Genomic DNA, 23662 nt, shown 5'->3' with positions numbered 1-23662 from the left:
ATGTACGATTGGTGAAGTTTTTGGTTATTTTCTCTATTGAACATGTAAGGAAACCTATGTGAGGATGATCTATGTAGTTGAGTAGGGTTATATTAAGCAAGAAGTGAAAACTGACATTGGCAGGGGTGCTTCTCTATTTCTAACGGTGTACATCAAGCAGAGGCAAACGACTTCTAGAGACAGCTCAGAAAGGTTACATTCGCAACAAGATGGTGTGATCTTCAATGAAGAAGGAAAGGAAAATCCTGAGGGGGGTAAAATGAATGACAAGGTGTAGAAAAAAACTTCCAACATTTGACGAAGAACTTCTTACGAGGTTTCAAGAGGATGACACAGGGAGTGAACATCGAGACGTCAAAGAGAATGCTCTTGATGGTAAGTTTTGATTTTCCCTGGTTAACTGACCTCTGATGTTGGTAGCCTACTGTAAGGTAATGTCTAGTCAAACTCCCAGGACAATGGCTGTTGTAATGCAGACCATTACAGCTTGAAGAAATTCCAACAAAAGTTTCACGGAGGGTAAAATTATTTGCTGCACTAGATCGCTACTTTTTATTCTCATGGAAAAGGGAATTGTTATATTATTTTCCAAAATCCTTTTTGAATGTTACTTCTCCAATAAAAATAAATTATCTTTCTTAGATTTTAGCATAGTATGCTTTAACTTATAATAGTTTAATTCTTACAACAATTGAGACAAAAGAGGACAGAGAAAAGCTCAACAGATCTGATTCAACAGGATGAAGAAAAATGAGTTGAGCTTGAAAATGTAGCAATTAAAGGTTCCAAGGAGGTAGATTCTACTATCTTGGGAAAATACAGCATTTGGAGGCGGGAGAATGAGAATGAGAATTTTGACTCCACTGTTAGATTCATGCGAGACCAACTGATCATGGCTAGGGTGTATTCAAGCATTTCCCTGGCTAGGAATAATCTTGATTTATACCATGAATTGATGCTTCGTATTAAAGAATGTCAGCGTACATTGGGTGAGGCTAATGCAGATTCTGATCTACCTTAAAGGTAATAGTTTTTGCATTGGTGCTTCTAAATCAAGAGTAGTAAGTGCTTCCATTTGCATTTGGTGTTCATATCCTTGGTTTCTTTTAAAGTTGCAGTCTGTGTGTCAATCTTTCTACTTTTCATTCTCTTTTTCATGGCTGATAATTGATATGAATGTTTCAGTGCACTTGAGAAGATCAAGGCTATGGGTCATGTCCTATCCAAGGCTAGAGAATAATTTTATGACTGTGCGACAGTAGCAAAGAAGTTGTGAGCCATGCTTTAGTCTACAGACGAGCAAGTAAGGACCTTGAAAAAGCAAAGTACATTTTTAAGTCAGTTGGCAAAAAAGACTATTCCCAAGGGCCTGCACTATCTGTCCATGTGATTGACCATGGATTATTACTTGCTTGCCCTTGAAAAGCGAAATTTCCTTAAAAGGACAAGTTGGAGGATCCAACTCTTTATCACTATGCATTATTTTCTAACAATGTATAGGCTGCATCTATGGTTGTGAATTCAACTGTCATGAATGCTAAGGTGAAGTGTTATTAATTTAAAATACTCTAAAGTTTGGAAGTCCAATAGTTTTGTTGCATTTTGCATTTAATATTTGGATCTCATTATAGGTGATTTATTGTGTTTGCAGGAATCTCAAAAACATGTATTTCATCTTGTCACAGACAAGTTAAATTTTGGGACCATGAAAATGTGGTTTTAAATGTTGATGATTTTAGATACATGTAGAAAATGTTGATGATTTTAAATGGCTCAATTCCTCCTATTACCCTGTGCTTCGCCAACTTGAATCCACAACTATGAAAGAGTATTATTTCAATGCAGATCACTCGACTACACTCTCAGTACGTTCCTCCAATTTGAAATATATAAATCCAAAATATGTATCCATGGTAAATCATCTTCGTTTCTATCTTCCACAAGTTTATCCCAGATTGGACAAGATCCTTTTCTGGGATGATGATATTGTGGTGCAGAAAGATTTGACGCCCTTGTGCTCAATAGATCTTCATGGAAAGTTTAATCGTTCAGTGGAAACTTGTGGAGAAAGCTTTCACCGGTTTGAAAAATACCTCAATTTTTCCAATCTGCACATAGCGAGGCACCTTGATGAATGTATTTGATCTCAAATAATGGAAGAAACAAGATATAACTAGAATATATCACAAGTGGCAGAACATGGTAAGTGTGTATTGTGGTTTATTTATGTTAATTCTTGTGATGCTTACTTAAAAGTATTTGAAGTAAATCTGAAGTAATTAGCTAGAAAACTTAATGGGTTTTTCTTTGTTCGATTTCTAAGTTTTTCTTTTATTGCATGTCAGAATTAGGATAGAGTGTTGTGGAAGTTTGGAACACTACCCCCTGGATTTTCGCATTGGATGCTTCTAAATCAAGAGTAGTAAGTGCTTCCATTTGAATTTGGTGTTCATATCCTTTGTTTCTTTTAAAGTTATAGCCTGTGTGTCAATATTTCTGCTTTTCATTCTCTTTTTCATGACCAATAATTGGTATGAATGTTTTAGTGCACCTAAGAAGATCACGGCTATGGGTCATGTCCTATCCAAGGCTAGAGAACAATTTTATGGCTATGCGATAGTAGCAAAGAAGTTGCAAGCCATGCTTCAGTGTGCAGACGAGAAAGTAAGGAACTTGGAAAAAGTAAATTTTTAAGTCAGGTGGCAACAAAGTCTATTCCGAAGGGCCTGCACTGTCTTTCCATGCAATTAACCATAGATTATTACTTTCTTCCACTTGAAAAGCAATAATTTCCTAAAAAGAACAAGTTGGAGGATCCGAATCTTTATCACTATGCATTATTTTTTGACAATGTATTGGCTACATCTGTGGTTGTGAATTCAACTGTCATGAAATCTAAGGTGAAGTGTTATTAATTTAAATTACTCTAAAGTTTGGAATTCCAATAGTTTTGCTTCATTTTACATTTAATATTTGGATCTCATTGTAGGTGATTTACATGTGTTTGCAAGAATCTGAAAAATATGTATTTCATCTCATCACAGACAAGTTAAATTTTGGGGCCATGAAAATGTGGTTTTTACTTAATCCCCTATGGAACGTTACAATACATGTAGAAAATGTTGATGATTTTAAATGGCTCAATTCCTCCTATTGCCCTGCACTTCACCAACATGAATCCATAGCTATGAAAGAGTATTATTTCAAGGCAGTTCACTCGACTACACTCTTAGCACGTTCCTCGAATTTGAAATATATAAATCCAAAATATTTATCCATGCTAAATCATCTTCATTTTTATCTTCCACAAGTTTATCTGAAAATGGGCAAGATCCTTTTCTTGGATGATGATGTTGTGGTGCAGAAAGATTTGACTCCCTTTTGGTCAGTAGATCTTCATGGAAAGGTTAATGGTTCAGTGGAAACTTGTGGAGAAAGCTTTTGTTGGTTTGACAAATATCTTAATTTTTCCAATCCGCACATAGCCAGGCACTTTGATCCTAATGCTTCTGGTTGGGCATATGGGATGAATGTATTTGATATCAAAGAATGGGAGAAACAAGATATAACTGGAATATGTCACAAGTGTCAGAACATGGTAAGTGTGTAGTGTGGTTTATTTATGTTAATTCCTATGATGCTTACTTTAAAGTATTTGAAGTAAATCTGAAGTAATTAGCTAGAAAACTTAATGGGTTTTTCTTTTTTTGATTTCTAAATTTTTCTTTTATTCTATGTCAGAGTGGGGATAGAGTGTTGTGGAAGCTGGAACACTACCCCCTGGATTGAATGTTTTGTGGCTTGACTCATCCTTTGGACAAGTCTTCGCATGTGTTGGGCTTAGGATATAATCCTAGCGTGGACTGTTTAGAGATTGACAATGCAGTTGTTGCTCATTACAATGGGAACATGAAACCTTGGTTATAGCTGGCAATGACGAAGTGCAGGCCTTACTAGACAAAATATATAAAATATGATCATCCTTTCTTACAACAATGCAATATAAATGAATAGTTGTGACCTCAATATCCATACTATAATAGATTGTCAAATGTAAAGTGTAAAGGCCCTTGATTCTGGTTGATAATTCATTCTAATTCATTTGTTTTTGGAGTTCCACAGAAGGTTTCTAGTTTATGGCTTAATGAGTCAAGTTTTTGGAGGTGTGGTGGCCTAGCCAAGCTTAAGATTTACAAATTTTATGTCCTCATTGTATTCCTTCATAGTTGGAAGTAAACTCCTATATAAGTATTCTCTTCTTTGTTAGTCAATATTTCTCTTTCAATAAGTAATTACACAGATTGTTCTTCCAAGAACACAAAGAATTATGAGACACAAAGATTTAGGCTTTCAAGGCAGGTCAAAACTGCTCAATAGGGGAAAACCCAACAATCCTCCTCTTATTGAATTTATTCAAAATGAGATATCCAACACAAGGCCAAAGATTCCCTCCAAGTCAGGCCTCCTCTTTAAGTCAAGGTAAATAGTTGAGTCTCTGCCTAGTTAAAGTCAAAAGCAACTTCTGAATTTCTATCCTTATTGTAGGTTTAGTCTCTTATTATAATACACTGACTTCTAATTACAGACTCTTTGCCTTCTATTACTTATCATTGCCTACTACAACAAACCCTTGACTCTTTGCCAAAGATATTCAGATCCTGCTGCAAATAGATAGCTTTAGATTGAGATTCGGATTAGTCACAGACTTCAGTTTCTTCAAGTGTTGTAGACTTCCTTTTATCCTCAGTTTTTCTTCTCCTATTGGATTATAGACTTCGAGCTTTTTCACTTTCTTGGTTGCTACCAAAAAGAGGTCGAATATATGCTAAAACGCCTGGATATCATTCTCCATGAGCTTTGACTTAACTAAACAAAGAGTGACTATGCTTGGATTGTTTCCTTTGTAATGTTGAAATGTCTTGCAATCTTTGCCTATGACAAGATGCAATAGCCCTAATTGGACAACACTAAAACTAGCTCAATTTAGTGTTTAACTGCCATGACCAATTCCTTCATTTTCCTATAGCAGCTATGCTGCAATAGTCTCACATGGAGCGAAAGTTAATTCCACATGGACATCTCTCTTTTGACAATGAAGCCAATGTGCTAGGATTTCATCTAATATATGCTCCTAAGATATAATAAACTTATGGTGTATGAGTTATCATCATTCTTACTCCTTAGTTATATTATATGTGCTCCCTGTCTTTGTGCTCATGGCTGAAATAAATAACTCTCCTTTGAATTTATACTAGCATCATTCAGAAACCCTTGATTGATTGATGCTCTATGAAATGCAGAGTAAGCTTTGGGTTGAATGAAATTTCATGAACCTACTGTAGAATATGTGAGCTAAATTTTTTATTTTTAATATATTTTTGCCTTATACTATTTCTTATGATGGATGGCGTATGATATGTAGGAAGCTTTTCACTCTATAGAAGATATTGATGGCCTTGTGTATGGTTAAGAAGATTCCTAAACCTCAAATGATGACAATCTGCTATTCAAAGTTAACAAAGATATTTTGGATATTAGAAAGTCATTTGTATCATGCTTATGCATGGTACAAGCTCTATATCTTCTAGAAAAGCTACAATAAATACTTAGCATAGAAGGATTTGTAGCTGATGGCATCATCTGGATTGTTGGTTGCCATTGTGAAATGGGATGAGGGAAACGTGAAATGGGATGAGAGAAATGTGTAGAAAAATCATATTCTAGAAACCATTTATCTTTGGTTGGGAGTTTACACATATTTCCCATGATGTAAATAGTTATAATGTCATGTTGAGTAGATTTTTGGCACACCTTTAAGAAGGTATGGCTATCGAATGGGGGCCAAAAATCTAAAATGTTATCTACTAAATTATATATAGGATTATATTTTTCTAGATGGGAAGGTTGATATAGTTTGATCTTGTAGGAATTAATTATTGGAGAATACCCTATTGCAAAGGAAGCTTTGGGTTGAATGAAATTTCGTGAACCTACTATAGAATCTGCGAGCTTAATTATTTTTATTTTTAATATATTTTTGCCTTATACTATTTCTTATGACAGATGGCATATGATATGTAGGAAGATTTTCACTCTATAGAAGATATTCATGGCCTTGTGTATGGTCAAGAATATTCCTAAACCTCAAATGATGACAATCTACTATTCAAAGTTAACAAAGATATTTTAGATATTAGAAAGTCAATTGTATCATGCTTATGCATGGTACAAGCTCTATATCATCCAGAAAAGCTACAATAAATACCTAGCATAGAAGGATTTGCAGCTGATGGCATCATCTGGATTGTTGGATGCCATTTATATTATTCCCTATGATCACAAGCATGGGGCTCACCATTTTGAGCTGGACAATGTGAAGGAAAGAAGTTGAAGAATGGCTAGTCTTCTAAGTTTTGGGATTTAGTTTGGATTCTAAAATGGATACCAGAGAAATGGTAAGTTATTTCAATGAAAAGGATTAAGTTCATCTGTCACTTTTTGAGATGTTTGCATTTGTATAGGTTTTTCTAGTATAAGTATTATATTTTATGCTTAGTTCAAGGAGTTTTCTTCCAATATGTATAATAATAATATGTTTTTTTGGTAGTTGTCGCGCTCAACACTTCTATCTGAAGTGGTAAGTAATAGGTATAGAGATAATTAAAGAATTTATTTTTGAAATTAAGTCTTTCCTTGATGTTGCTGAGAAGTCAGGGCACACATATATTCTTCTAAGCACTTTTTATACTTGTAGAGGTTACCTCCCATATGTCTTTGCATATGTACCTTGTACCTTGTTACCTCCAAACTTGCAAGTAAACTGTTACCTTCCATATGAAGAATTATCAGCCACTGAGACAGAAATCAATGTTTCACCTACCAAAGGTCCCAAAGTTAAATCAAAAGCAGTACCCATAGCAGCAACTCCACCTCCTGTCCTAGATCTTCTTGGTTATTTGATAGGTTTAGGAAATGCACTTGTCCCTAGAGATTAGTGTGCAGTTGGCTCTAGGTGGGTATTAGATAGTCAATTCTATTTCATTTTGTAAATAGAAAATGGATAAAATAGGCTTTATTGTTGTTAGATGTGAATTGTATTTACTATGATAAGCGTCAACCTGATTAACGCAACTTGTGATATTTGGTTAATGCTTTATGCAGGCCTCCATTGCTTGTTTTACTTGCAACATCCGTATGTCAAGGCCTTCAGAATGGGAAACTTATATGGCGCGATGATAAATTTTTTTATAGCTTGAAGCTTTCGAATAACTCTTTTGGTCTTGCAACTGCTAGACCTCTACAGGTACATTTCATAAAGTATGAAAATAATTGAGATATTAGTTCTATTTACTGTAAATATTGCTAGTTTAATAGGATGTAGATGCAGATCTATTTTGAGTCTTTTCCTAAGTTTTGTTCCTGGTAAATTAGGTGCCACCATTACAGCTTGGTAGCTCAACACACACACTACTACCAATGGTACTATTTCAAAACATATCTCCTGGACTGGAAAACGCTCTTTTGTAGGTGGAAGTAAAAAATAATCAACAACTTGTTTGGTATTTTAATGATAATATTTCATTTGAAGTTTTCTTCATTGAGGATGGTAGGATGGAGCGTGGAACATTTATGGATGTAATAATGAATGATAGGATCCAAATTTTAAGCTTTGGAAGTTTTCTTCATTAAGGATGGCAAGATGGAGCGTGCAACGTTTCTGGAGGTAATAATGAATGCTATGACCATTCCCTCTCTGCCACTCTGCCTGTGCCTTCGACTCTATTGGATTTTTAGGAATTTTGGGTCAGAAGGACTGGGCAGGATGGACAAGTCCAAGAGTGTTATAGACATTTTTGTGCCTCGCGTCAAGGAGCATGGAATGTCAATAATTACAGGGATCCTCAGTCCCTAAACATGTTGTTCTTACCCCTAAAAGAACAAGGTCATCAACCAACAACACTTCCAATCAGTTCTCCACCTGAAAACACTTCAAAACAGGCTTATTTTGGATCATGTCAGCTGCTTAACTGAGCTTCTGCGCTGGAATGCAACTGTCCCACTTTGTACCTGCGCTGGAAGTCAAGATTATTGAAGGCTACCTACGCTGGGCGAGATTGGCCAAGTGGGACAGTCATCCTGCAAGGTGTCAATTGCCCAGGAAGCTTCCAAAATGACACTTGGTTCATGAGATTCGCCCTGTGATGAGTAAGAGGTACTTGATCACCATGTGTAAACAAGGATCTCCAAGTGGACACAGGAACTGAAGATTAACTGAAGAGGGAGAGGACACAAGGCAGCTTCATGTCAGTCTCAAGCTGACTCATCCTTTCCTCTTCTCTCCTATATATAGAGCTCTTCTATGAGGTCTATAGAGGCTGGAATTTTGTATAAGCAAGGAGGTGCTGTTGGTTTGCAGTCAGAGCTATTGGGTGATTGTTTTACTAGAGGTGAAGAGGAGAGTTCTTGCTACCGAGGAGGTGCTGCTGGATTGGAGCCATCATCATTGGTTGTAACTTCCTCTGGAACCCTGTTACTTTCTATCAATAAAGTTTGCATGTTCTCCTATATACTTGTTTTACATAGATGTTTTGTGTTTACATGTATATTTGATGCACCCTAATCCATGCTTCAGTTATGAGTACATGTATCTTGTAGTTTGCTCTCTTGTTTTGTGCAGGTTCTGTGTGTAGCTGGATCGGCTAGGAGAGCAAAGAGCTGGGAACGAGATACAAAGAGAGAAGGACAAGGATCGACTAAGCAAAAGACACCAGGTTGGTTGACCTTCTTTCTATTCTCTCTGTATTTTCATAAAGTGGAACATGAAAACTTTACATTCAGTTGTTGCTAAAGACTGTCACCTTTAGAGTAGGGTTAGTGTCATCCGCATCGGATACCTTTCCCCACAACAAATTGGCGACTCCACTGGGGAGCCTAGTATCTTGTTGTTGTTGTCTGTAGCATTTTGCTATTCATTTCTTGAAGAAACGAGTACCAAATCGAAAAGCTTTTGACTATATCAAAAGCGAAGTAGAGGGTCTGCTACTCTTGCTTCTTTGCTGAGCAAATTCAAGATTTAAAGAGCTAATCTACAGATGAATCTTTACTCTTTGTGATAGATCTTCATCCTCTTGATCATCCCTTAGCCTGTACTTGACCTATAGCTTTTTATTTCAGCAAAAACAGTGCATTTTTGAGCTTTTTATGACCCGGAATTCTTTGCAGACGTAACTCTCGTAAGTCAGTGCAGGCTGTCCACAGGCAGTCTGCATTACAGCGCAGGTACTCCCTTCGGGAACTGCACTGAGAGTGAAACTGGCAGACTAGCACCTGCGCTGGTCCAGTTAGCCTTAGTCTAGCTCAGCTCTTCCTTTGTGTCTTGGCCCTGTTTTCACTGTTTTTCTTGCTGATTGCTTGCTGGTCATTGTATTTGCTGTAGACCACTTCTCCTTGACATTATTCCGCCTCAGTTGTGTGATGAAACTGTGAATGTTCTTTCAGTATTTCTTGTTTCAGTTCCAGTTTCCCATTGTGAAAAGCGAACTAGTATAGCTGTGACCTCTTAGATCCTGAACTGTAAAAGTATCTTTGTGATCTTATGAGTTAGTTTTATTACTGTTCATGGCTGTTTGAGTTTGTTTGTTTTTCACTTTATGGTTTGAATCTATACATTTCCTGTATTTTAAACAAGTCTATCATAAGGTGTCTTTTTGATTGTGGACAAGCTTGTTTATTTTTACTTGAAAAGTTGATTCAAAAATCATACAACAGTTTCCTTTTGTTAGCATCAACATTAAGGATAACGAAAAGAAATACATGCATTGTGCATTTTGCATTTGACTGTATGCTTGATGATTTAGGAAAATGTGCATTTTAGTGTGTGTTCTTTGATCTGTGGAAAAATTTGTGTCTTTCTCTTTCCTCAAGTAGATTAAGGTTTTCAAAGTTGAAAGATTGAAAAGATTTTGCTTCTCATTCTTAGATTGCATATAGGAAGTTGTATATATACATCTCGTGGCGAACCTGAAAGGCAAACTGTTAAGAAAGATCAACATTAAAATAAACTCAATTTACATAACAACGCTTTGGAATTTAACGCAAACATCTAGAGGTCTAGGTAGAGACGTGTTCCGGCGTCGTTAAACATAGTGACTGTCGATCTCTACGAAGGTGGGTGATTCCTCCTGAGAGTCGGTGGCACTAACACGGACTTGAGCTCCCGCGTACCGTCGAGTATATTGGGAGACCCCTATAGGTTTTTATCCTTTATCCTTAGGAAACAGTGTCGGCCGCCCTACTGATCGCGATGCAGTGAACACAGCATTCACGAAGATCGACCACCCGTACCGTAAAACGTATTCTGTGGTTTCGCGAAAGGTTTGGCACACCCTCTGCCTAGATCTCCAGAGCAGTTTCTTTTGGCCTTTTTCAAACTCTATAACTGAAAAAGTCCAACCGAGCATTTGTCACTTCGGGCTCGTTAATACATCGAAGGCGACTAGAGTCATCTTTAGCTTTTTCTCGACTCTTAAAACATGAAAAAGCAAGTTTGTGTCTAAAAGCGTCGTAAATAAAATTTATTTTAAGCGGAACATAATCACCTATTATTCCCACGTTGATCTTTCAGTTGAAAAGTATGGAGCCCACCAACCAAGGAAGTAACCTTGGCGGAAGTCCAAATCCCTTCTCCTCTTGGGGAGATGTTGGTGCGCCTCATATGGCTACATTGTCGCTTCCAGGATTGACAATTGGCCTCCCTGTTTGGCTCTTTTCAACTAATGTAGTCCAAATCACCACTAATCCTGAGCAGTCGAATCAACTGTCAGAACAATCTAGAACTACCCACCAGCCTTCCACTTCTTATGACACTTCCTCTGATCCTTCATCTTCGCAAGGTAGAGCCGGCAAAAGTCAGCCTCCTAAGGAGAAGAAGGAAAAGAAGAAGAAAGGAAAGAAGCAGAAGGAGCCTCTGGCGAAGGCGACTGGGGGCAAGCAGAAGAAAACTGACAAAAACCCACACACTGCACCGACCGGGCCTAAATCGCCATGTGTCATTTGCAAAGGGATCCACTTCCATCGTGATTGTCCTTGTATTCCCCGGATACTAAAGGACTGGTCCCCAAGGTTGCACAATCCGGTAGCATCAACCTCTGGTTGTCAAGTTGATTGCATTCCGTCAACTAGCGAGAGTGAAGGATGAAGAAGGGGACCAAGATCACCCTGTCTATTGTGTGAAGGTAGTCATGCCATCCACAAATGTCCATTCTTAGATGAGGCCAAGAGAGTTTTGGAAGATCGCCCGGTGTCACCGTTGCGACTTCCGCCTGGATATCAAAAACTCGCGCCTAATCCCTCGATAGTTGTAAATCCAGTTGACCCTCTCAAGTGGTCAGCTAAAGTGTCGGTCATTGACAATGAACCTACCGAATCCAGACCAGACGAAAGTCTAAAGGTCGAAACGACAGTTGACCCGGTTCTTCCTTCAGAGGTTCTATCATCTAATGACCCCGTCATTGAAGATCCGTCTTCAAATGACACCGTCGCTGAAGAGTCATCTTCATGCGACACTCTAGCTGAAGAGAATAAGGATGACACCATCCAGGTTCTTTATATCAGCGCCGACTCTGATGAGCGTCAGGGCAATGCGCCCATTCCTTTTTCGCAGGAAGGAACAACATCAGGGTCATATCCGGCCGTATATTCGGTCCCACCACCAAGCAACCTGGTTGTATCCTTTGATTGGAATCAACTAGGAAGGCCCCAGTTACCAGCCAGTATACCATTCAGAATCATTGTCCAGATCTATAGAATGATTATGGCTGGTACTATCATTGATGAAGGGGCGTCTGTGAGTATCCTTTCCTCTATTGCTTGGAAAGCACTGGGTTCCCCAGTGCTTTTACCTGAGTTGAGAAATCTCTCAGGTTTTGATAAAGGAACCAGTCGACCATTAGGGATCCTCCCCAATGTAGCTGTTACATTGAAAGGGAAGACCGTCGAGATGAACGTGTTGGTAGTCCAAGGACCCTTGGATTATAACCTACTCCTTGGACGCGACTATATTTATTGCATGGGAGTGATAGTCTCCTCACTCTTTAGAGTAATGTGTTTTCCACACGAAGGAAGGATGGTCAAGCTCGTAGACCAACTTTCATTTCCGGGATCTCGCATCGCAAATAGTCAAATACCAATCCTAAATGGTCTATTCACTCAAGATACGCCTCCACCCCCGGTCCTACTTCCCGATGAGTGCGAGTGATTCGGAAAGAAAGACTAGGACCCAGGGGGCATGCACCCTGGTCTGCTTCGGGCAGAAGAAACCCCGGGTATAAGGAAGAATTTCCGCAGAAGAATATGACTAGTCCGTACCCCGTCCGTAGGAAGTGGGGTTGTTCTGGAATAATAATCTTTTGTTAAAGTTATGTGTCTGGGAATCATTCACCTTTGTCTAAAAAAGTGGGCAATGCCCGAGTAGGAATTCCCTTATCGCAACAAGTAGTCAACATCTTTGAATTCAAGCCTCGCCCATCGAAACATGTGTTTTGAAGGATAAGCAGGGGCAGCCTACAAAGAAGAGGACCGTATTGTTGTGACAGAGGGTAACCATCTTTGGACAACCCAATGATAGACACCGTCGAAGAAAGAGATCGATTTGCGGCAGCAAATAGAACCCTCTTCGGATAATAAGAAAGAGACAAACCTCGTGGATAAAGAGGCAGTCTCGAAATTCTACCATATACCTGGGGGCATGCAAACTTTTGGAATGCAAGCAAGGGACGACTATTTATTTTTTTTAAATTTTTAGGTCCTCCCTTTAAACTTGTAGGTCTAACCCGTTAAACTCGTAGGATTAGCCGTTTCCAAACTTGCATAAAGAAAGCCTATGGGGCAAAAGTAAAATTTGCCAAAATTAGAGCATAGCTGTGGTAAGGCATAAGCTCTATAAAAATTGGTCCTTACGAGAGGCGTTCTTCATATGACTGGTATATCGAGCAGTTTTTAGCATATAGTTCATGCTCGTTAAAAAATAAACGCAAATCTGAGCAGTTTTAGGCCTGAATCTATGCTCGTTAAAAAATAGAAAAGTGTGAGCAAAAGTTTCCCCCAGAGTTCAAGCTCATGGAAAAAATGAACCGGTAAATAACCTTTTGAGATCGTAAATTCATCAGCCATAAAAATCTTGATCTTGTTGTCATCCATCACCTCCATCGTTCATTTTGGCCAATCATTCACTTCCATTTGTGTGTTTACCTCTTTTGAGAAACAGCTGCGAAGAGTGATTCCACCTAGCCATCCTCGTGACACTGCCGTGATTGGAAAATTCCAACCTGTACCTGGAATCGGTAGCTATCCCTGTTTATCACTCGTTCCTCAAAAGACGAGTCTTCTTTCAGCTCTTTTCACTGACTCGTAAAATATGAAAAGTTTGCCGAGTTTTGGCCTTCCAGCTCGTTAAAGGACCGGAACGCTATTCCTCCTCTAAATTTTAATCTTTTTGGACCTGAGGGATTATTGCACAAAAGGATCGAGCGCTTGTCATGTTCGGCTCGTTAAAAGTACCGAACAGCCATCCCTTCTGTATTGTTTTATACTTTTTCGGACTTAAGGGATATGCTGACGAAAAAGGAATTATGGAGTTGGCTTTCTGTACCTTTTCAGACTCTCTAAAAATGAAAAGGACCGAGTTTTCTTTGTCGTTAGACTCGTTAAAATGATTAAGTAGCGACAAACTTGTCTTTAGACGAGAACGAGTTTCCCTATCGCTAGGCTCGTTAAATCTTAGCGATGGGCTTGCCCGAAGGGCAGGTTATAGAACAAGCATATGTTATCCTCCTCAATCTTGACAAAAATAAAGAGGTACTGGTCAGAAATGACTGGGGAAAAATTGGGAGAACATCAAAGTTTAAAGGTAGCAAGTCACTCTTGAACATGACACTTTTTCTCCGTACCACATCGGGTTGGGTTGTTTCATTCACCGGTCTCATCACCATGGTCCTCACCACACCATCCATTTGGGGTAATGCTACCGATCCATCACATCAGTGTCGTTATATGTTCAAGAGGGGTCATTCTGAAAGTGTCAACCGTGTCCCATCCACTGCCATACATTATCCTTCATCCATTTCATGATCGCCACCCTGAATCATATGTCACAGTTTATTTCCACCTCCACTAAATCATTAGCTCCGTTCCGTGTCATTGATGTGGGATTCATTAAGGCCCTCCTTTGACGGATCACTTCTTGTCGACATCAGCTCATTATCCAAGAAGTTGATCTAGGAACACCCCCATCAGTACTTTGAAGCTTGCGTGCCTCAATGGCAAGTTTCTCACTTCCGGCGACAGGTATACCTAAATGACCTTCGACCAGAGGATTTTGCGTGGCGTTCGACGCCAAGTCCTTTATTCACGCCACGTGAATTGTACTGCAGTACCTTGAGGGTCATTGTCATTATTGGTGATTCCTCTCGCGCTTGTTAACGGTTTTCATTATTGACCGGTAATCAAGCGATGTCTTTCCATGTTCGACTTCAGCGCAATTCTCACATGGATCGAATTGTACTTAGAGTGAAGATCGAACGAGTTTGAAGACCCCGGATCTAGTTTCATCCATCCGGGCTGCGATATATATTCAGGAAATATAAAAACATTTGCCATGTACATCATTGCAGCAGATGATCATCCTATCAAAGGATGATAATTTCAGCGGAAGATTATCAGTCTGTCATCAGACGATCGTCTGTCATATGTACCAAAATGTATTTATAAAAGCTGAGCATGGGAATGCCCGCCTCAGCTAGACCATGAAAATTGAATGAAAGATAATGTATTGTATTGTATTGTATTACAGGGCACTCTCCTCAGCACTGGAACGAACTTCGGACCCTCTAGCTAAAGCATTTCACCCGATAAACGGCCTCATACTTTAGGGGGCAACTGTTATAGACATTTTTGTGCCTCGCGTCAAGGAGCATGGAATGTCAATAATTACAGGGATCCTCAGTCCCTAAACATGTTGTTCTTACCCCTAAAAGAACAAGGTCATCAACCAACAGCACTTCCAATCAGTTCTCCACCTGAAAACACTTCAAAACAGGCTTATTTTGGATCATGTCAGCTGCTTAACTGAGCTTCTGCGCTGGAATGCAACTGTCCCACTCTGTACCTGCGCTGGAAGTCAAGATTATTGAAGGCTACCTGCGCTGGGCGAGATTGGCCAAGTGGCACAGTCATCCTGCAAGGTGTCAATTGCCCAGGAAGCTTCCAAAATGACACTTGGTTCATGAGATTCGCCCTGTGATGAGTAAGAGGTACTTGATCACCATGTGTAAACAAGGATCTCCAAGTGGACACAGGAACTGAAGATTAACTGAAGAGGGAGAGGACACAAGGCAGCTTCATGTCAGTCTCGAGCTGACTCATCCTTTCCTCTTCTCTCCTATATATAGAGCTCTTCTATGAGGTCTATAGAGGCTGGAATTTTGTATAAGCAAGGAGGTGCTGTTGGTTTGCAGTCAGAGCTATTGGGTGATTGTTTTACTAGAGGTGAAGAGGAGAGTTCTTGCTGCCGAGGAGGTGCTGCTGGATTGGAGCCATCATCATTGGTTGTAACTTCCTCTGGAACCCTGTTACTTTCTATCAATAAAGTTTGCATGTTCTCCTATATACTTGTTTTACATAGATGTTTTGTGTTTACATGTATATTTGATGCACCCTAATCCATGCTTCAGTTATGAGTACATGTATCTTGTAGTTTGCTCTCTTGTTTTGTGCAGGTTCTGTGTGTAGCTGGATCGGCTAGGAGAGCAAAGAGTTGGGAACGAGATACAAAGAGAGAAGGACAAGGATCGACTAAGCGAAAGACACCAGGTTGGTTGACCTTCTTTCTATTCTCTCTGTATTTTCATAAAGTGGAACATGAAAACTTTACATTCAGTTGTTGCTAAAGACTGTCACCTTTAGAGTAGGGTTAGTGTCATCCGCATCGGATACTTTTCCCCACAACAAAGAGATCAAAAGGGGAAGAGGAAGAGCACATAGACTATGAGCTTGTTCTCTCCATTGAAAAGCTGCAGGAAATCTAGGATGAGCTTGAGAGGGTAAGTTCTCATGCACTCTAAAAACTGCTTTTTGGGGTTATTTTATTTTGTTTATTTATTTTTAAATTGGTTTTTTCCTTATCTTTTTTTAAAACATTTTTCCCATTCCTTTCTCTATGTATTATTTTTTTGATTTATTGGTGCATCTATGGATTGGTCAAATTTTTGCTTATCCGTGGGCTACTTGAGAATGATTTGTTACAGCCCTTAAGAGCGGGTTTGAGGAAAAGAGTGGTTTTTCAGTAAACCCACACTTCACCTTAATATTCTTTGAGTCTTTTGGATATGGATATTTTGATTGGTTTACATATATTGTTTCTCCAATAGTGTCGGGAAAATTATTTCAAGGAAAACTTGAAACTAGAACATCCTCAAATTAGTTATTTCAGTTTTTTTCCATATCCATTTATTTTTGGGCGTGAGTTGGTAAAGCTCGGGGTTCAACAAATGTAATGTTTTATGTGAAAATTATTTATCAGTTACAGTCTGCCTGTTTACGAGTAGGTTCATAATGACCAAGTGACCTGAGGCTCTCCCAATGTAGTATGCCACACTCCTAAATCCCATTTTGGTCCCAATTACAGTCTGCACATTTATGATAAGCTCATAGTAGCCAAGTCACCTGTGGTACTGTCGGCCTAATCACTGCCCCCAAAGGATCTAACAAGGTTACTGGACTTAATGACAAAAGCTCACAATTCTATTCGGCACCTGCTCTTAGGGAAGGGTAGACCTACCTTACCTATATGGTAGTTGACAATTGGCTTATTCTTACATTCGTCTTTTTATTAGTTGTTGGAAAGCTTTCCTGGAGGAATTAGTGGATAGAGTTTAAGTTGGATTCTAGATGATAATCAGAGTATTCCTACATTACATATTTGTAATTTCATAGTTTCATTCAATTGAGGAAGAACCAAATTCATTGTATCACTTTTGTTTTCCCTTTCCCCACTTATATAACGATGTTGCAGCTCTGGATTTTATTTTTTCCTTCTACTTTTTCTCTCTGAGATTGAATCTAATGTTTCCAGTGCCTAGCAGAGCCTTTTTATCTTCTATCATAAGGTGCATAAGTGTGTAAAACTATGTAGTTGATGAAATAAGTTTGGAGTGGATTCAAATAGTGAGATTTTGCTGTGGCGGTGGTGATGAATCATTTTTTCAATTGAGCATAACATGTCTATATGATATAATGGAAAACAAAGTGAAATTTTTAAATGGTGCATTGTCCTGCTCTCTTTTGGCTATTCGCCTCCAGTTATGTTGAATGTTAGAAATGGGGGGCAGCTGCAAATTTTTTTTCTTTCATGAGACTATAGAAACTGGTCTCGAAATGAATTAAAAATGTCCTGGTGCACTCTGGGTTGTTCTATCACTATTCTTACATGGGATGTTTGTATTCAAGTCATTCAGGTTTTTTTTTTTAGTTATTATATGATGTCCAACTGTGTGGGGCCTTCTACATGGGTAAATTGCACTTGGGTATTATGGACAATTGAGTCCTCAATTATCTTTTGTGCTTTGCCTTTCACTACAGGGTCTCTAACATTCATTAATGTTTGATACGCTAAGCATTAAATATCATCTGCCCTTCTTTGTGCTTTGCCTTTCACTACAAGGTCCTTAACATTCAATACTGTTTGATACACTGAGCATTAGATATCTTCTGCCCTTCACCATAAACCATAAAAAATAAAGCTTTCTTTATATATAATTTATTTGAATGAAAAAAGGGAGAGATTGTTGGGTCCCTATAATACTAGTGATTACCCCATTACTATTGTAGTTATACCCCCTATTTATATTGTTGTGCCCCTATTACCCCCATATTGTTATTTCTGTGCCCCTTAGAATCCCTCTATTGTTATTTTTGTGGCTTTATATTATTATTGTTAGGTCGGCTGGATTATATTGTGACTCCTTAGACTCCTATATATAGAAAGGAGGTTTTGTCATTTGTATCATCCAAGAATTGTTCATTTATGTAATGTAAAGGAGGTTTCCCCCTCGAAGAGGCTGAATTCTAAGGCTTGGATCTCTCTTTTCTATCTTTTTGTGAGCTGGTTTCATAACATTTGGTATCAGAGCTTTGGATTCTAGGGTTTCGCTGCTCCAAACAGGTCATCATGGCATTTTCGCTATAAGTTGTTTTCTGGGACGTTTCAGAAGTCGCAAACCAAACCCATTTGAGAAGCAATCGTGCTGAACCTTGCGTCCGAATTTCAGAGCTTTTCGCGCGATATGTGCGGAGATATGATCTGAGGAAGTTGGTCTTTTTGCAGACTCCTGAATTACATTCAAAACAGGTGAGCTGAGGAAAAGCGTCATAACTTTCTCTCTAAGGATCGGATTGAAATTTCGTAAGAAGGTACAGAAAGAGGACGGAGTGTAGCTTCTTTTATGTGTGTTTCAGATTCAAAGGTTGAAACAGGGACTTGTGGCACGTCGTACAACTTCGCTCTACTGAACCAGTATAAAAGCAAGTCACTGTGGGAGATTTCACATAACTCTTCCTTGGAGAATCCAATTTGGCTCAGACTTGTGGCATTGGAAAGAGGACGCAGAAGGCTACTACAGGTAGAAATTTCAGAATTGGATGATCCGAAATTACAGAGATACATTAGATTCAATATCAGGCTTCTATAAAGTGAAAAAAGGTGTGTAGTTTTTTTTTTAATTTTTGTGTAAGCTTGGTTTAACGGAATTCAAAGGGCATAGTAAAGCATTATTATCGGTAACTGATGCCCCGAGGAAAGAAAATGCAAACACCCAGTAAGGAACCTGAAAGCTCTAGCATGACTCATGAAGAAGAGGAAGAAATGCTACATGATATATCAAAATTACAAGAACAAGTGCAACAAATCTCACGCTCACAAAAGCTAACAGAAGCTAAGATAAGTGGCGTGGAATCTAAGGTAAATGGCGTGGAATCTAAGATAAAGGGCATGGAAGCTAAGATGGAGGATTAGATGGCAAATTTGAAGATAAATTTGAATACAAACATGGAAGAATTGAAGAAGTTGCTACAAGAAAGGGTCACTAATGGTGAAATGGTAGTAAAGGAAACTCATGATGAGAACAAAAGAAATGTTAATCATGATTCCATAGACTCTAATGTTGGATCAAAGACTTACCATGTTCCAAAAATCGATATGAGGAAGTTTTATGGCAAGGATCCCGCAACATGGATATTACAGATGGAGCAATTCTTCGATCTCAATAATGTGCAAAACACACAAAAGGTACATATGGCAACTTTATATTTGGAACCAAATCAGTTTGTATGGTATCAATGGCTTTGTTCTCGTAAACAATTTATCACTTGGGCAATTTTTACGGAAGAATTAATAGCACATTATGAGGATACAAAAAGCAACACTTTTTTTAGCCAATTGATAAGTCTCAAACAAAAGGGTTCAATAATGGAGCACATTGAGGAGTTCCAAAAATTGAACATAAGGGTAAAAGATATTCCAGAGGAGCATAGGATTGATGTGTTCATAGGGTCTTTAAAGGATAATATCCAACATGATGTGCGCCTTTGGGAACCTGATTCATTAGAGAAGGCATTCAGGTTAGCAAGAAAAATGGAAAGCAAAATTATGGCAACTAGGAAGCATACCATTCACAACTATAAAGACGGAAGTGTTGTTGCCCATAGTCTTCCACAACCTACAAGGTTGACACCACAAAAATTGGAAGAAAAAAGAGCAAAAGGGCTTTGTTACAATTGTGATAGAAAATACACAAAAGGTCATAAGTGTGCTGAGAAGAAATTATTCTACATAGATTGTGAAGAGGAAGAAGAAAAGGAGCAAGAAAGGTCAAAAGAAGAGGATATATTCCAGGAACAAAGCCTAGATGAAGAACAAATAAATCCGACCATATCTTGTAATGCATTGGCGGGAATTACCACTCCTCAAACCATCAAGATAGAAGGACAAATCAAGAAGAAAAGGGTAATAGTGTTGATTGATTCAGGAAGCACCCACAATTTTATTCATTGTAGGGTAGCAAAAGAATTGAATTGCTTCCTATATCCAGCACCAGAGTGTCAAGTGATGATTGCAAATGGAGGAACAATAAATTTTTCTGGAAAGTGCCATAATATCAAGCTATCCATGGGAGAATATGTATTGACTAGCCCAATGCTTTCCATTCCAATGGGAGGTGCTGATGTTGTACTAGGAGTCCAATGGCTACAATCCTTGGGTACAATAGCTTTTAATTTTCAAGAACTTTTCATGAAATTTTCTGTGGAAGGAAAGGAAGTTGAATTAAGGGGTATTGCAGGGAAACCAGGAAAGATAATCAGCTCTAATGGAATGACAAAGCTTCTAAAAAAGGAGCAAAGAGGTGTAATTGCACAATTATGTTCGCTAGATGTTTCCACATTGGAATCATCTATTTCTCCAGATCTCCAAAAAGTCCTGGACAATCATTCCAAGGTATTTGAGACTCCCAAAGGTCTCCCACCTATGCGTGATCATGATCATGCTATTCATCTGATTCCAGGAAGTGTTCCTCCAAACATCAGGCCGTACAGATATCCATATGTCCAAAAAAGTGAAATTGAACGTATGGTTGCAGAAATGCTAGAGGCTGGTATAATTCAACCGAGTCAAAGTTCTTTCTCAGCTCCAGTAGTATTGGTGCACAAGAAGGATGGATCATGGCGCATGTGTCCAGATTATAGGGAGCTCAACAAGCTCACTATTAAAGATAAGTTCCCCATTCCTGTTATTGATGAATTACTGGATGAATTGCATGGATCAATTTACTTCACCAAGTTGGATCTTCGTTCGGGATATCATCAAATCAGAATGAAGATTGAAGACATTCCGAAAACAGCATTTAGAACTCATGAGGGTCATTATGAATTTTTGGTCATGCCTTTTGGCCTTACCAATGCACCTTCAACATTTCAAGGTTTGATGAATTCAATTTTCAAACCATTCCTTAGAAAATTTGTGTTAGTATTTTTTGATGATATACTAATCTACAACAAGTCTTGGAAGGATCATGTTGAACATGTTGACAGGGTGCTACAACTATTGGAGGAGAAACAATTATATGCAAAAAGATCCAAATGTTTCTTTGGAGTCCAGGAGGTGGAATATTTGGGTCATATTGTATCTCATGAAGGAGTTAAGGTAGACCCTAGCAAAATTAAAGCCATTAAGGAATGGAAAATCCCCACATCCATAAAGCATCTGCGAGGATTTCTTGGGTTGACAGGGTATTATCGCAAGTTTGTTAAGAATTATGGGAGAATAGCAGCACCTCTAACAACATTATTGAAGAAAGATTCATTTTCATGGACTTCGAAAGCAACAAAGGCCTTTGAACATCTTAAAGAGGCAATGTGCCAAGCACCGGTCTTAGCTACACCGGACTTCACAAAAACCTTTATTGTGGAATGTGATGCTTCAGGAAATGGAATTGGTGTTGTTCTAATGCAAGATGAAAGACCCATTGCTTTTGAAAGTCGTCCAATCAAGGGAAAGTTTTTAAGCAAAGCTATTTATGAGAAGGAAATGTTGGCAATACTCCATGCACTTAAGAAATGGCGACCCTACCTAATGGGAAGACACTTCAAGGTAAAAACGGATCATGATAGCCTTAAATACTTTTTAGAACAAAGATTATCCTCTGAAGAGCAACAAAAGTGGGTCACAAAGATGTTGGGTTATGACTTTGAAATCATCTACAAAAAAGGGAAGCAAAATGTGGTGGCAGATGCACTCTCAAGAAAGGATGAGGATGTGGAAGCATTGTTGTGTGCCATTTCTATTATCCAACCAGATTGGATAAACGAAGCAAGGGAGGAATGGAAGAATGACGAAGAAGTGTGGGCACTTATTCAAAAGCTACAACAAGATTCCAGTACTTCTGATACATTTAGCTGGCAAAATGATTCGTTATGGTACAAAGATCGCTTATACCTCTGTAAGAATTCCCAGCTAAAACAAAAGATTCTTATGGAATTGCACACTTCTCCCTTAGGAGGGCACTCAGGATTTTTAAAAACTTACCACAGGGTTAAGAAGGAATTTTTTTGGGATGGCCTTAAATCAGATATTCAAAAGTTTGTGGCAGAATGTTTGGTTTGCCAGCAAAATAAAGTTGAAACAATTAAGACACCGGGTCTATTACAACCTTTATCCATTCCAAGCCAACGTTGGGAGGAGGTTTCAATGGATTTTATCACAGGTTTACCCAAGTCTGAGGGAAAGAGTGTCATCATGGTGGTAGTTGACAGACTTACCAAGTATGCACACTTTTGTGCATTATCACATCCATTTAAAGCCAGTACAGTTTCTACTGCATTTATGGAAACAGTTCAAAAGCTACATGGAAACCCAAAGATTATTGTAAGTGACAGAGATCCCATTTTCACTGGAAATTTTTGGACAGAATTATTTTCTTGTCTTGGTACTCAGTTAGCTCATAGCTCATCTTATCATCCTCAATCTGATGGGCAAACTGAGATAGTAAACAAATGTTTGGAAGGATATCTTCGTTGCTTTGTATCTGATAAACAGACACAATGGGTCAAATGGTTGCCTCTGGCTGAATGGTGGTATAACACTTCCTTCCATACAGCAACAAAAATGACCCCATTTATGGCACTTTATGGGTATCAACCACCATCCATCACATCATATTTAAGAGAAAATTCTAAGGTTCAGGCAGTGGAACATCACATCGAACATCAACAACAAGTCCTCCAACTCTTAAAGGATAACCTCGTGTTGGCACAAAATAGAATGAAACAACAGGCAGATCAACATCGCAGTGAAAGAAGTTTTGATGTAGGTGATTGGGTATTCCTACGGCTACAACCATATAAGAAAATGTCCCTAAAGCAAGCTAAGAAGGATAATAAATTATCACCAAAGTATTATGGTCCGTACAAGGTGTTGGAAAAGATTGGTACTATGGCATACAAATTGGAGCTTCCTGCAGCTTCTCGATTGCACCCAGTTTTCCATGTTTCATGTTTAAAGAAGGTTATAGGTGACAAGCTCCCAATTCAAACAATATTTCCAGAACTTGATGAGGAAGGAAAAATTATATTGGAACCGGAAGCAATCACAGAAACAAGAACTCGACAGCTACGAAATCGATCAATTTCAGAGTATCTTATCAAGTGGAAGAACTTATCCGCTGAAGATTCCACATGGGAGGATGAGAATTTTATGCAGAAGTATCCATAACTGCTCAAGCATTGAGGACAACACTTTTTTGAAGGAGAGGGGCATGTTGGGTCCCTATAATACTAGTGATTACCCCATTACTATTGTACTTATACCCCCTATTTATATTGTTGTGCCCCTATTACCCCCATATTGTTATTTCTGTGCCCCTTAGAATCCTGCTATTGTTATTTTTGTGGCTTTATATTATTATTGTTAGGTCGGCTGGTTTATATTGTGACTCCTTAGACTCCTATATATAGAAAGGAGGTTTTGTCATTTGTATCATCCAAGAATTGTTCATTTATGTAATGTAAAGGAGCTTTCCCCCTCGAAGAGGTTGAATTCTAAGGCGTGGATCTCTCT

General features: G+C 38.6%; 1 pseudogene; it reads left to right on the top strand.

Moving 5' to 3' along the window:
- Positions 1 to 263: 263 nt before the first annotated feature.
- On the top strand, positions 264 to 3927 carry LOC149213248 (polygalacturonate 4-alpha-galacturonosyltransferase-like; annotated as a pseudogene).
- Positions 3928 to 23662: the final 19735 nt, after the last annotated feature.

The sequence above is a fragment of the Pinus tabuliformis genome, chromosome 1_1 (assembly GCF_031772625.1).
Source record: "Pinus tabuliformis cultivar Carrire ecotype Pingquan chromosome 1_1, CPIR1, whole genome shotgun sequence".
Classification (NCBI taxonomy): Eukaryota; Viridiplantae; Streptophyta; class Pinopsida; order Pinales; family Pinaceae; genus Pinus; species Pinus tabuliformis.
Note: the sequence above shows the minus strand (reverse complement) of the source record. Positions and strands in the feature narration are given on the sequence as shown.